The 13,755-nt window shown below is 42.1% G+C and overlaps 1 protein-coding gene across 3 annotated transcripts in view; it reads right to left on the reverse strand.

Annotated features, from left to right (window-relative positions):
- The window catches only part of col8a1a (collagen, type VIII, alpha 1a), a 131,993-nt gene that overhangs the window by 79,794 nt on the left and 38,444 nt on the right, over positions 1–13,755 (reverse strand). The window contains exon 1 of one of the 3 annotated variants that reach the window (XM_059968576.1): positions 4,041–4,056. The exons of the other annotated variants lie outside the window; for them this stretch is intronic. The gene's annotated coding sequence lies outside the window, so the exon portion shown is untranslated. Of the gene's footprint in view, positions 1–4,040; positions 4,057–13,755 lie in introns of those variants that run through there. 3 annotated transcript variants of the gene reach the window in all.

Raw genomic sequence — 13,755 nt, forward strand, 5'->3', positions numbered from 1 at the left:
ACCCAAAAAAATGTGCATCTTTATATGTTATTCAATGTTTCATGGGTGGGGAACCCAGTTAGAATAGGAAACAATTCCGTGAATGCTCAAGGATGTAAAGTCCACATGCTCTGTTACTGTCTAGTGAAGTTCCATCCCATTGACCCTTTACACCTGGTTCGCATAGACAAGAATCTCTTGCACTTTCTCATCAAAACTTCAAAATAAGTTGTAAGGAGAACTTCTTCAATTGACCTGATATAACTGGTAGAATATCACTGTAGAAACTGGTGAAGTAATTTAAATTCTGATTTTTTTAAGGTTGTCGCAGATTTTCCAGCAAATATTTTATCACAGATCATGGCCATTTATATAAATTTATTGAATTCCAGATTCATTACATTCTGACGGTATGTCATTCCATAAGCTTAGAAAATACCAAATCAATTTTATATGGTGGTGCTAGAAAGTTTGTGAGCCTTTAGAATTTTCTCTATTTCTGCATAAATATGATCTTAAATGCGATCAGATCTTCATACAAGCCTTAAAACCAGATAAAGATAACTCAATTAAATAAAAACAGAGAACATTATACTTGTTCATTTGTTTATTGAGAAAAATTATCCAATATTACATGTATTTGTTGGATAAAGTAAGTGAATCTCTGGGGTAATACCTTCTACAAAAGCTATTTGGAGTCAAGTGTTCCAATCAATGAGATGAGATTGGAAGAGTGGGGTGTAGACACACAGAGTCAGGTTACTGACAGAGCTTAAACCTCAAGAATGATCTGTTTATGTGCATACCATTCCTTGAACTTTCAGAGGACTTTAGAAAAAGAATTATACAGATGCATGAAGCTGGAAAAGGCTACAAAAGCATTTCTAAAGACCTGAGTGTTCATCAATCCGCTGTAAGAGAAATAGTCTACAAATGGAGGAAAGTCAGTACTGTTGCTACTCAGGAGTGGGCATCCTGCAAAGGTCACACCAAGAGCAGAAGGTGCAATGCTGGAAGACGTGAAAATCAACCCAAAGGTAACAGCAAAAAGACCTGCAGAAATCTCTAAAACTTGCTGAAGTCTCTGTTCATATGTCCACCATTAAAAAACAATACTGAACAAGAGTGGTGTTCATGGAAGGACACAAAGGAATTACTGTTCTCAAAAAAAAACATTGCTGCATATCTCAAGTTTGCAATAGACCAGCTGAATCTTCCACGATATTTCTAGGACAATGTTCTGTGGACAGAAGTGACAAAAGTTGAACTTTCAGGCAGGAAATGGTGTTTGGAGGAAATGGGGCACTACACACCAACACCTCTTCTCAAATGTGAAGCAATGACGGAAGGAGCATTATGGTTTGGGGCTGCTTTGCTGCCTCAGGGCATAGACAGCTTGTAATCATTGAGGGAAAAATTAATTCAAAATTGTATCAACACATTTTACAGAAGAACATTAGGGTGGCAGTCCATCACCTGAAGCTTAATGATCCAATGATCCAAAAGACAAGAGTAAATCAACAACAGAATGGTTTGAAAAGAAGAACATTTGTGATTTTAAATGGCTGAGTCAAAGTCCTGATCTTAATCCTGTAGAAATGTTATGGAAGGACTTGAACCAAGCAGCTCATGCAACGAAGCCTATCACAATCCCAGAGCTGAAGCAATTTTGTAAGGAGGAATGGCCTAAGATTCCTGCAAGCCAAAGTGCAGGACTGATCAACAGTTACCAGAAACATCTGGTTGAAGTTATTGCTGTACAAGGTGGTCACACCAGTTACTGAAAGCAAACGTTCACATACTTTTTCCCCACGCAATATTGGATATTTTTTCTCAATAAATAAATGAACAAGTATAATTTTTGTGCTATGTATTTAATTGGGATCTATTTATCTAGCTTTAGGACTTATGTGAAAATCTGATCGCATTTTAGGTCTTACTTCTACAAAATGGAGAAAATACTACAGGGTTCACAAACTTTCTCGCAGCACTGTACCTGCATCTTAAAGGACAGTCACTATTGTGAAGAATAGCCCATCACAGTCTATCACAGAAAAAGCCCTCCCCAACATGAAGTTCATTTACATGCAGCACTGCCACAGAAAGCAGCATCCATCATCAAAGACCCCAGAATCCAGGCTGTGCAAGCTTCTCACTACTACTAGTGGACAGGAGATACAGAAGCCTTAGGTCCCACACCCAATGGGTTCAGGAACAGTTAATACCCTACAACCATCAGGCTCCTGATCTAGCATGGATAATTTCACTCACTAGGACTCTGGACCGACTCTACACCGTGCGGACTCACTTTCATGGACTTGACAACTCGTGTTCTCACTTTTTATTTGCATGGTGTTTGTTTTCTTCTGCAGATTGGTTGTCAGCCTTTGTCTAATTCTGTGCAACTTAGCACAATTCTATTGTACATTTTTCCTGTAAATGCCTGAAAGAAAGTGAATCTCAAGGTAGTATATAGTAACAAGACCATAAGACATAGCAGCAGAATTATGCCATTCCATCATGGCTGATTTATTATCCCTCTCAACCCTGTTCTTCTGCCTTCCCCCCAGAATCTATGACTAATCAAGAACCTATTGACCATCCCTTTAAATATAGCCAATGACTTGGCCTCCACAGCCATCCATGGCAAATAATTCTGCTGATTCAGCACATTCTGGATAAAGAAATTCCTCAACTCTGTTCTAAATGGACATCCCTCCTATTTTGAAGTTGTGCCCTCTGGTCCGAAACTCATCCATTATATTAAACATACTTTCAACATTCACTCTAATTGACTCTCTGAGTACAGGCCAAGAGCCATCAAATGCTCCTCAGACATTGGTTCTGGGAACGAAAAGTTTATTCTTGCAAATTCCCTCTGGATTCTCACCAATGCCAGCATATATTTTCATAGATAACGGGCCCAAAACCGCACACAATTCTCCAAATACAGTTTCACCAATGTCTTAGAAGGCTTCAACATTACATCTATGACCTCTTCTACTGTTGTGATGAGGCCACTCTCAGGTTGGAGGAACAACATCTAAGATTCCGTCTGGGTAGCCTCCAATCTGATGGCACGAACATAGATTCCTCAAACTTCCAGTAATGCCCCCCCCCCCTTCACCAGTCTCTATCCCCTCTCTCGCTTTATCTCCTTGCTTGCCCATCACCTCCTTCTGGTGTTCCTCCCCCTTTTCTTTATTCCATGGCCTTCTGTCCTCTATCAGACTCTCCCTTCTCCAGCCCTGTATCTCTTTCATCAAATCAACTTCCCAGCTCTTTACTTCATCCCTCCCCCTCTCAGTTTCACATATCACCTTGTGTTTCTCTCTCCCCCCTCCACCTTTTAAATCTACTCGTCTTTTTGACTCCAGTCCTTCCGAAGGGTCTTGGCCCAAAACATCAACTGTACGTTTTTTTCTCCCCCATAGATGCTACCTGGCCTGCTGAATTCCTCCAGCATTTTGTGTGTGTTGCTTGGATTCACAGCATCTGCAGATTTTCTCTTGTTGTAACATTACATCCTTGCTCTTACACACTAGTACTCTGGAAATGAATGCTAACATTGCATTTGCCTTCCTTACCACTGTCTAAACATTCAAGTTAACTTTTAGGGACTCGTGCACAAGGACACCCAAGTCCTTTGTACCATTGATTACTGAATTTTTTCCACATTTAGGAAATAATCTATGCCTTTATTCCTTCTAACGAAGTGCATGACCATATATTCCCCTGCACTTTATTCCAAATGCCACTCTGGCCATTTTCCCAATCTGGCCAAGTCCTTCTGGAGACTCTCAGCTTTTTCATCTCTCCCTGCCCTCCACTTATCTCCATATCATCCACAAACTGGGCCACAAAGCCATTAATTCCATCATCCAAATCATTGACATATGATGTGAAAAGTAGCTGTTCCAATACTGGACCCTGAAGAATACCACTAACCAATGGCAGCCAAGTAGAACAGCCACACTTTATTTCCACTCTTTTGCCTTCTGCTAGTCAGCCAGTTTTTTTATCCATGCTAGTATCTTTCCTGTAATACCATGGGTTCTTACCTTGTTAAACAGCCTCAGGTGTGGCACCTTGTCAAGGTCTTCTGAAAATCCAAGTAAACAACATCCAGTGACCCTTCTTTGTCTATCCAGCCTGTTATTTCCTTAAAGAATTCCAACAGATATGTCAGACAAGATTTCCCCTCAAGGAAACAAGGCTGATTTTAGCCTACTTTATCATGTGCCTCCAAAAATACCTCAATACTCTTCCTTAATATTGGACTCCAACATCTTCCCAACCACTGAAGTCAGGCTAACTGGCTTTTCCTTTCCTTCCCTTCTTAAGTTGAGTGATACAATTTTCCAGTCCTCTGGAACCATTCCAGAATCTACTGATTCTTCAAAGATCATTACTAATGCCTCCACAATCTCTTCAGCCACCTCTTTCAGAACTCTGAGATGTATTATATCTGACCCAGGTGACTTATCTACCTTCAGACTTTTCAGCTTCCCAAGCATTTCTCTTTAGTATTAGCAAATACCCTCATTTCTGCCCCCCGACACTCTTGAACTTCTAGCATACTGTTAGTGTCTTCCACAGTGAAGATTGGTGCTAAATACTTAAGTTCGCCCACCATTTCTTTGTTCCCCATTACTACCTCTCCAGCATCATTTTCCAATGATCCAATATCCATACTCACCTCTTTTACACTTTATATATCTGAAGAAACATTTGGCATCTACTTATATTATTAGCTGGTTTACCTTCATATTTCATCTTCTCTCCTTTTATAACTGCCTGTAGCTAGTCCCAGTCTTTTAGCTTCCTACTAATTTCTGCTATACTATACATCTTCTATTTTGCTTTTATGCTATCATTGATTTTCCTTGTCAGCCATGGTTGTCTCATCCCCCTTGAGGATACTCCTTTATCTTTGGGATGTATATATCCAGCACCTTCTGAATTGCCTCAGAAATTCTAGCCATTGCTGTTTTGTCATCATCCTTGCTCATGTCTCCTTACAATCAACTTGGGCTAGCCCATCTCTTGTACCTCAGTAATTCCCTTTACTCCACTCTAATACTGTTACAGCTGACTTTAGTTTCTTCAGAAATTGCACATTGAACTCAATCATATCATGATCACTGCGTCCTCTTACCTTAAGTTCCCCGATCATCACCCAACACCCAAACTAGAATTACCCGTCCTCTTGCGGAATTGACCAAAAGATGCTCTAAGAAGTTATCTTGTAGGCTTTCTATAAATTCCCTCTTGGGATCCAGCACCAACCTGATTTCCCCCAATCTACCTGCATATTGAAATCCCCCGTGTATTCCATAACATTGCTCTTTTTAAGACGTCTTTTCTAGCTCTCACTCTAATTGTACCCCACATCCTGTCTACTGTTCGGAGGCCTGTCTATGACTCCCAGTGTCTTCTTATACCCTTACAGTTTCTTAACTCTACCCACAAGGATTCTACATCTTCTGATCTTACATCACCTCTGAGGATTTGATTTCAAAGGTTCAATTTAATGTCAGAGAAATGGATACAATATACATCCTGAAATGTTTTTTCTTTGCAAAACATCCACAAAAACAGAAAAGTGCCCCAAAGAATGAACGACAGTTAAACATGAGAACCCCAAAGCCCCCCTCTCCCCGTACGTAAGCCGTGGCAGGCAACAATCCTGCCCTCCACCCGCCCCACCGGCATTTCGTATTTTTACAAACAGAGCCACACAGTCTCCACTGCCAACCTGCCCATCCTTTCGGTACAATGTGTATCCTTAGATGTAAAGTTCTCAACTATAATCTTCTTTCAGCCATGACTCAGTAATGCCAATAATGTCATACTTCCCTATCTCTGACTGCATTATAAGATCATCTCTTTATTCTGTATACTGCGTGCATTCAAATACAATACCTTCAGTCCTGTATTTGTCACCCTCTTCAAATTTGTCTCCATTACATTTACAATCATTGCATTGACTGCAAATTATGCCCCAACATCTGCCTGTCCTTCCTCAGTCTCACTACACACTGCATCTACTTGTATACCCAACTGCCTCACTGTCAACCCTACCACTCCAGTTCCCATCCTTCTGCCTACGCAGTTTAAATCCTTTCCAAATTCTAAAGCTAGCACAAAGAGATATAAAACTCTGATGGAGATTTAATATTGGAGAGAAATGCAAAACCAGTAGGTAATTTACTACCATCCAATTAAAACAGCAACAAACTCACACATTAGATTTTCTGCAAAATACCAATACATTTTCTGTAATGGGGCCACAAAGTATTTTACATAGATCTTACTGTTATAGATACAAGCATCATCAATATATGATCAGCCAATATTTAGAAATGATTTCATTTTCTGCTAGGACGCTAAGATGCTTTCTTTGATCCTCACCTTTCAATAGTTTCTATCCCACTTATGGCTCTGTGAAATGATATAACAAGATCAGGAACATCTGGACCGCAAAGATGCATTCATCAGGACACTCTTCATTGATTACAGCTCTGTATTCAACACAATCCTCCCCTCAACACTAATCAAGTCCTTGGCCTCGATATCTCCTCGATTCCCTCACTTGCAGACCCCAGTCAGTGTGGATTAGCAACTTCTCTTCTATAATCACCATCAGCACACGAGCATCACAAGGCTACATGGTTAGACCCTGCTCTACTCACTTTATACTTATGACTGCGAGGCCAAATACAGCTCCAATGCCATATTTCAGTTTACTGACTACGCTACTGTTGTGGGTAGAATCAAAGGTAGCAACGAATCAGTTTCTAGGGTGGGATTGAAAACCTGGCTGAATGTTACCTCAACAACCTCTCACTCAGTGTCAGCAAGACCAAGGAGCTGATTATTGACTACAGGAGGAGGAAAACGTAGGCACATGAGCCAGTCCTCCTCAGGGGATCAGAGGTAGAGAGGGGTCAGCAACTTTAAATTCCTTGGCATTATCAGTTCAGAGGATCTGTCCTGGGCCCAACATGCAAGTACCATTAAAAAACGGCAAAGCAGCATTTCTACTTTCTTCAACACCGACGCCCTTGAATGGAAATGCCTACAAAAAGAAGTGGATACAACCCAGTCCACAGTTAAAGACCTCTCTCCTCCCCTATTAAGCACATTTCCAAGGAGCACCATCATTGGGATCCATGAAGAATCCCCACCAACCAGGCCATGCTCCCGTCTTGCTGGTGCCATCAAGGAGGAAATACAGGAGCCCCACATTAGGTTCAGAAACCATTATCACCCCTCAACCATCAGGCTCTTGAACCAGAGCAGAAAACTTCACTCACCCCAACACTGAACTGATTGCACAAACTATGGACTCACTTATAAAGGACCTTACAACTCATGACAATATTTATTGCTCATTTATTATTATTTTTATTTGCACAGTTTGTTGTCTTTTGTACATTGGTTGTTTGTCTATCTTTGTTGTGCATGGTTTTCAATTGACTCTGATCAACAGAAAAAGAATCTTTCATGTCAAAGTGAGAACAAATTTCTACAAATATCTAAATTTATTAAATATTAAAACACAAAATAATTGATTGCACAACTATTCACACCCTTCAAGTCAGTATTTAGTAGATGCACCTTTGGCAGCAATTTCAGTGTTGAGTCTATGTGGATAGGTCTCTATCAGCCAAGTTTTGCCCTTATTCTTCTTTACAGAACTGCTCAAGCAGTGTCAGCTTTTATGGGAATCATGAGTGAACAGCCCTTTAAATCCAGCCACAAATTCTCAATTGAATTGAGGTCTGGACTCTGATTTCGTCACTCAGGGACAATAACTTTGAGTTTTAAAGCCACTTCTGTGTAGCTTTGGCTTTACGCTTGGGGTCATTGACTTGCAGGAAAACAAACCTTCCCCCAAGTCGTGGTTCTCTTGCCTCGTGCATCAGGTTTTCCTCCAGGATTTGCTTGTATTTTGCTGCATTCATTTTACCCTCTACCTTCACAGGCCTTCCAGGGCCTGCTGCAGTGAAGCATCCCCACAACGTGATGCAGCCACCACCTTGCTTCACGGTAGGGACGGTGTGTTTTTGATGATGTGTGGTGTTTGGCTTACGCCAAACTGTGTAGTCTGATGGCCAAAAAGCTCCGTTTGGTTTCATCAGACCATAGAACCTTCTTCCAGCTGACTTCTGAATCTCCCTCATACCTTCTGGCCAACTCCAGTGGAGAGTTAATGTGAGGTTCCTTCCCTGCTCCCCCAACAGTGGCTTTCTCTTTGCCACTCTCCCATAAAGTTGTGACTGGTGAAGCACCCGGGCAACAGTTGTTGTATGTACAGTCTCTCCCATCTCAGCCACTGAAGCTTGCAACTCCTCCAGAGTTGGCTTGGGTCTCTTGGTGGCCTCCCTCACTAGTCCCCTTCTTGCACAGTCACTCAGTTTTTAAGGGTGGCCTGCTCTGGGCAGATTTACAGTTGTGCCATATTCTTTCCAATTCTTGATGAGTGACTTAACTGTACTCCAAGGGACAGTCAGTGAGTTGGAAATTCTCTTGTATCCATCTCCGGACTTGTGTTTTTCAACAGCCTTTTTGTGAAATTGTTTGGAGTGGGTTTTTTTTTTGCTTTCATGGTGTCATTTTTTTTCCCCAGGATACTGACTCAGCAACAGTTGGACCTTCCAGATACAGGTGTATTTTTACTACAATCAATTGAAACACCGCAACTGCACACAGATGATCTCCATTTAACTAATTATGTGACTGGCTGTACCAGTGATGATTTGGTGTGTCATATTAAAGGGGGTAAATACTTATGTAATCAATTATTTTGTGATTTATATTTGTAATTAATTTAGATCACTTTGCATAGATATGTTTTCACTTTGACATGAAAGTCTTTTTCTGTTAATCAGAGTCAAAAAAGCCAAATTAAATCTGCTGTGATTCAATGTAACAATAAAACATGAAAACGTCTGGGGGTGGGGGGCAGCGGCTGGTTTAACACTTTTTGTGGGCACTGTATGTGAGGATGTCATAAAATAAAACCTCTCATTGTACTATAGTACATGTGAAAATAATCAATTTATGTAATATCAGATTTTTCTGATAGTTTTGTGTTCGGGGTTTATATGACCTTTCAACCCACAAGAATTCAGCTTGAATTGATGTTGAATTTTAATGAATTGCAAGTTCCTCAAAAGAAGCACTCTAAGCAAAACTTTAATGTGACAGGACAAATTAAATACGGTTCAAGAATATGCATTTATAAAACATCTTTAAAGTGGTAAGGTGCCAAAGGTGCCCAAAAGAGTCTTGCCATCTTCAGAAGTTTTCTGATGACTCTGCCACAGTTGGATGCATCAGTAAGGGAGATGAGGCTGAGTACAGGGCTACAGTGGAAAACTTTGAAACTTTGCAAGCAGAATCACCTGCAGCTTAATGTGAAAAAGACTAAGGAGCTGGTGGTGGACCTGAGGAGGGCTAAGGCACCGGTGACCCCTGTTTCCATCCAAGGGGTCAGTGTGGACATGGTGGAGGATTACAAATACCTGGGGATATGAACTGACAATAAACTGAACTGGTCAAAGAACATTGAGGCTGCCTAAAAGAAGGGGCAGATCCGTCTCTATTTCCTGAGGAGACTGAGGTCCTTTAACATCTGCCGGACAATGCTGAGAACATTCTACGAGTCTGTGGTGGCCAGTGCTATCATGTTTGCTGTGGTGTGCTGGGGAAGCAGGCAGAGGATAGCAGACACCAACAGAATCAACAAACTCACTCGTAAGGCCGGTGATGTTGTGGAGGTGGAACTGGACTCTCTGACAGTGGTGTCTGAAAAGAGGATGCTGTCCAAGTTGCATGCCATCTTGGACAATGACTCCCATCCACTCCATAATATACCGGTTAGACGCAGGAGTACATTCAGCCAGAGACTCATTCCACCGAGATATAACACTGAGCGTCATAGGAAGTCATTTCTACCTGTGGCCGTCAAACTTTACAACTCCTCCCTCGGAGTGTCAGACACCCTGAGCCAATAGGCTGGTCCTGGACGTACTTTCACGTGGCATGATTAACTTATTATTTATAGTTTTATATTGCTATATTTCTTCACTATTCTTGGTGCGGCTCTAATGAAATCCAATTTACCTCCGGATCACTAAAGTATGTCTGTTTGTCTGAGATATTCCAAATTGCTTCTAATGAGTGCAATAAAACAAATGAAGATCTAACCTGAGAAAGAGTGAAACAAAAGGGGCAACCAAATATCAGGCAAAGAATTAATTCCAAATCAGAAAATAATAAAAGTGCACTGAAGAAGACAGCAGCGGCAGCCAGCTGCGATTTTCTTTGTCAAATTTCATAGGCCCAACAGCACTCAGTTATTTTCACAGGTAGGTATCGTCAGCATCTCCAACAAGATTATTCCTGTTCTAATGAAATGTTTCAACCCAAAATGTTACATTCACTTCTTCCCCCCCCCCCCCCCACAGAACACTTTTCTTGCTGAGCACTTTTTTTTTCAACAAGTTCAAGTTTCTGGTATCAACATTTTTTTGATTCTCAAGTGCTACTATCATCCACATTTGTTCTTCCATGGAAAAGCCTCATCCTGTCAAAAAGCTTTTCCAGTCATCCACATTGTCGCACAGAGAATGCTAGTTAACACGTTCAAATAGTCTCAGTTCAGGAAACACAAATGATTTCTATTTTGCTTTCCCTTTTCTGATGCCCATTTCCAGCTCTGTGCTTGGTAGAAATCAGACTGATCATATAGCAACAAACACGAAACGCTGGAGGAACTCAGCGGGCCAGGCAGCATCGATGGAAAAGAGTAAATGGTCAACATTTCAGACTGAGACCTTTCATCAGGACCGGAAAGGAAGGGGACAAGTCAGAATAAGACGGTGGAGGAGGAGAGGAAGTACAAGGTGGCAGGTAAAAGGCGAAACTTGGGGGGGGGGGGGGAGGGCTGAAGTAAAGAGAATGTTATTTTACAGCAACTGATGCATTTTATAAACCCACTGGACTCTCATAGCTATCTGAGCTTTACCTTTTCCCTCACTGTCATTTGTAAAAATACCATCCCCTTCTCTCAATTTCTCCATCTCTGCCACACCTGCTCTTGGATGAGGCTTTTCATTCCAGAACAACTGAGATGACACCCTTCTTCAAAGAAAGGGGCTTGCCTTCCTCTACCATCAAGGCTGCCCTCAACGGCAACTCTTCCATTTCATGCACGTTTGCTCTCACCCCATCCTCCCACAATCACAACAGGGATAGGGTTCCTCTCACCCTCACCTACCACCCACCAGTCTCCTAGTCCAGCATGTAATTCTCTGTAACTTCCACCATCAGGACCCCTCCACTAACCACATCCTTCCCTCCAACACCACTTTCTGCAGGGATCGCTCCCTGCGGGTCTCCCTTGTCTAGTCGTCCCTCCCCACTGATCTCCCTTCTGGTACTTTTCCTTCCAAGCAGAACAAGTGCCACACCTGCCCCTGTACTTCCTCCCTCACTACCATTCAGGGTCCTCCCAGGTGAGGTGATATGTCACCTGCGAGTCTGTTTGGATCATCTATTATATCTGGTGCTCCCGGAGTGGCCTTCTGTATATTGGCGAGACCTGATGTAGATTGGGAGACTGCTTTGTTGCTCACCTCTTTCCATCCATCACAAATAGCAGGCTTTCCGGTAGCCACCCATTTCAGTTCTAATTCCCATTCCAATGCCAGTCCATGGCCTCCTCTATGATCATGGTGAGGTCACACTCAGGGTTGGGGGAGCACCACCTAATATTCCATCTGGGTAGCTTCCAATCTGAAGGCATGAACATAGATTTCTCAAACTTCCTGTAATTTCCCCTCCTCCTCCTTTCTCCTTTCCCCATTCCCGTTTCCCTTTCACACCTCTTCTTACCTGCTTTTCACCACCCTCTGATGTTCCTTCCCCTTTTTCCATGGTCTGCATTCCTCTCCCATCAGATTCCCCCTTCTACAGCCCTTCATCTCTTTCAACAATCAACTACCCAGCTCTATGTCACCTCCTCCCCACTCCTCCTGGTTTCACCTATCACCTGCCACATTGTACTTCTTCACCACCTGATTCTGACTTGTCCCCTTCCATTCCAGTCCTGAGGCAGGGTCTTGGCCCAAAATGTCCACTGATTACTCTTTTCCATAGATGCCGCCTGGCCTGCCGAGTTCCTCCAGTATTTTGTGTATCGCTTGGATTTCCAGCATCTGCAGATTTTTTTGTGTGAGGGTGATCATCTAACCTGATCATATTCCCTCCCACTTCTGAAAAACAGATTTTTGCTAGCTAGGAGATGGGGCTAGCAGCAGGGTCAGGGCCAGAGAGGAGATTCCATTCATCTGATAATAAATGAGAAAGCTAACTGTATGTTTTGCCGATCAAGCTGTTTCTTTTAACGCAGCTAGCTTAGGTTTCTTATCCAATCTCCTGTAGTAGGCAGGATTATGACTGTAACCATTTTTGGTATTATCTACAACTTATTAATCATGTATCAACATTCTCATGCAAATGATTACATATATACGCACACATATACATATATATATACACACATATACATATACACATATACATACACACATACATAGACCCAGCACCAATCCTTCAGGCAGCCCACTGGCCACAGGCCTCCAATATGAACACAACATTCCCCTACCACCACAAGACAGAAAATACTGCAGGAACTCAGGTCAGACAGCATCAATGTCAGTCAGTGTTTTGGCTGAGAACCTTCTTTCAGGACTGGAAAGGAACAGGAACGTGGAGGGAATAAGGACCAGCTCGAAGGTGATAAGTGAAGCCAAGGGAGCTGGAAAGGTAAAGGGCTGGAGAAAAAAAGGAATATGATAGGAAAGGAGAGTGGACCATGGGAGAAAGGGAAAAAGAGGGGCACTGGGCGGGGGGGGAGATATGATAGGTAGGTGAGGAGCAGAGGCAAGAGGCTATAGAAGGGCCTCGTTTCCATAATAGCTGTATCACAATTCCAAGTGCTGATCCATTATTTCAGTTCATGTGAGGCCTCTTATGTTAAAGTAAATGCGGTTTATCCCATCAGACTTCCACTCTATGTCCTGCCTCTGTCTGGCTGACCTAGTGGACTCACTTGTCTGATCCTTCATGTTTCTTTTCTGGTACATCTCGACTTTGAGTCTCTCAGTCTTTGGAGTGTAAACTTGCTTAACGAATGGAGTGAGGGTCATCACTAAGTAAACCAAATTAATTTCACTGATAATGAGAGCCACTCACCTGCACAAAATAGAACTTGCTTGAAGAAATATTTGGGGCACTGGTGGGATAGAGAAATTGAAAAAGAAAATCACTAGCGTGGCTTTGTGTTGGGTTGAATTTCCAGTCCCAGCAGTCAGGAGGTGCAAAAAAAAATGTTGAGTTCAGATAGTAGAGAACAGTAGTACTTCTGGAAACTGGAGTTGCATTTCAGAGAAAGCCAGCAGCATTGTCTGTGATTTATATTGAGTTTTTGGGACCTTACTGGATGGTCAGCTGTTTCTGTTGGCAGAATGAATCAAAAACAGATTCTTTTGGGTTAAGTATGCAATAGGAAAAAAAAATGCTTACAAGAACCCAACCAGTTTCCTGTCTACATATTTGCATTCAGTGCTTCCACTCAGACTTTCCATTCATTGAAATATCCTAGTTCAGGCCAAGCCGACACTCAAAAATGAGAGCTCCACAGAAAAGAATTTAATAACCAGGGACCTGAGGCAATAGTAAGGCTGCACGATCACATCAGCT

The sequence above is a fragment of the Hypanus sabinus genome, chromosome 4 (assembly GCF_030144855.1).
Source record: "Hypanus sabinus isolate sHypSab1 chromosome 4, sHypSab1.hap1, whole genome shotgun sequence".
Lineage (NCBI taxonomy): Eukaryota > Metazoa > Chordata > Chondrichthyes > Myliobatiformes > Dasyatidae > Hypanus > Hypanus sabinus.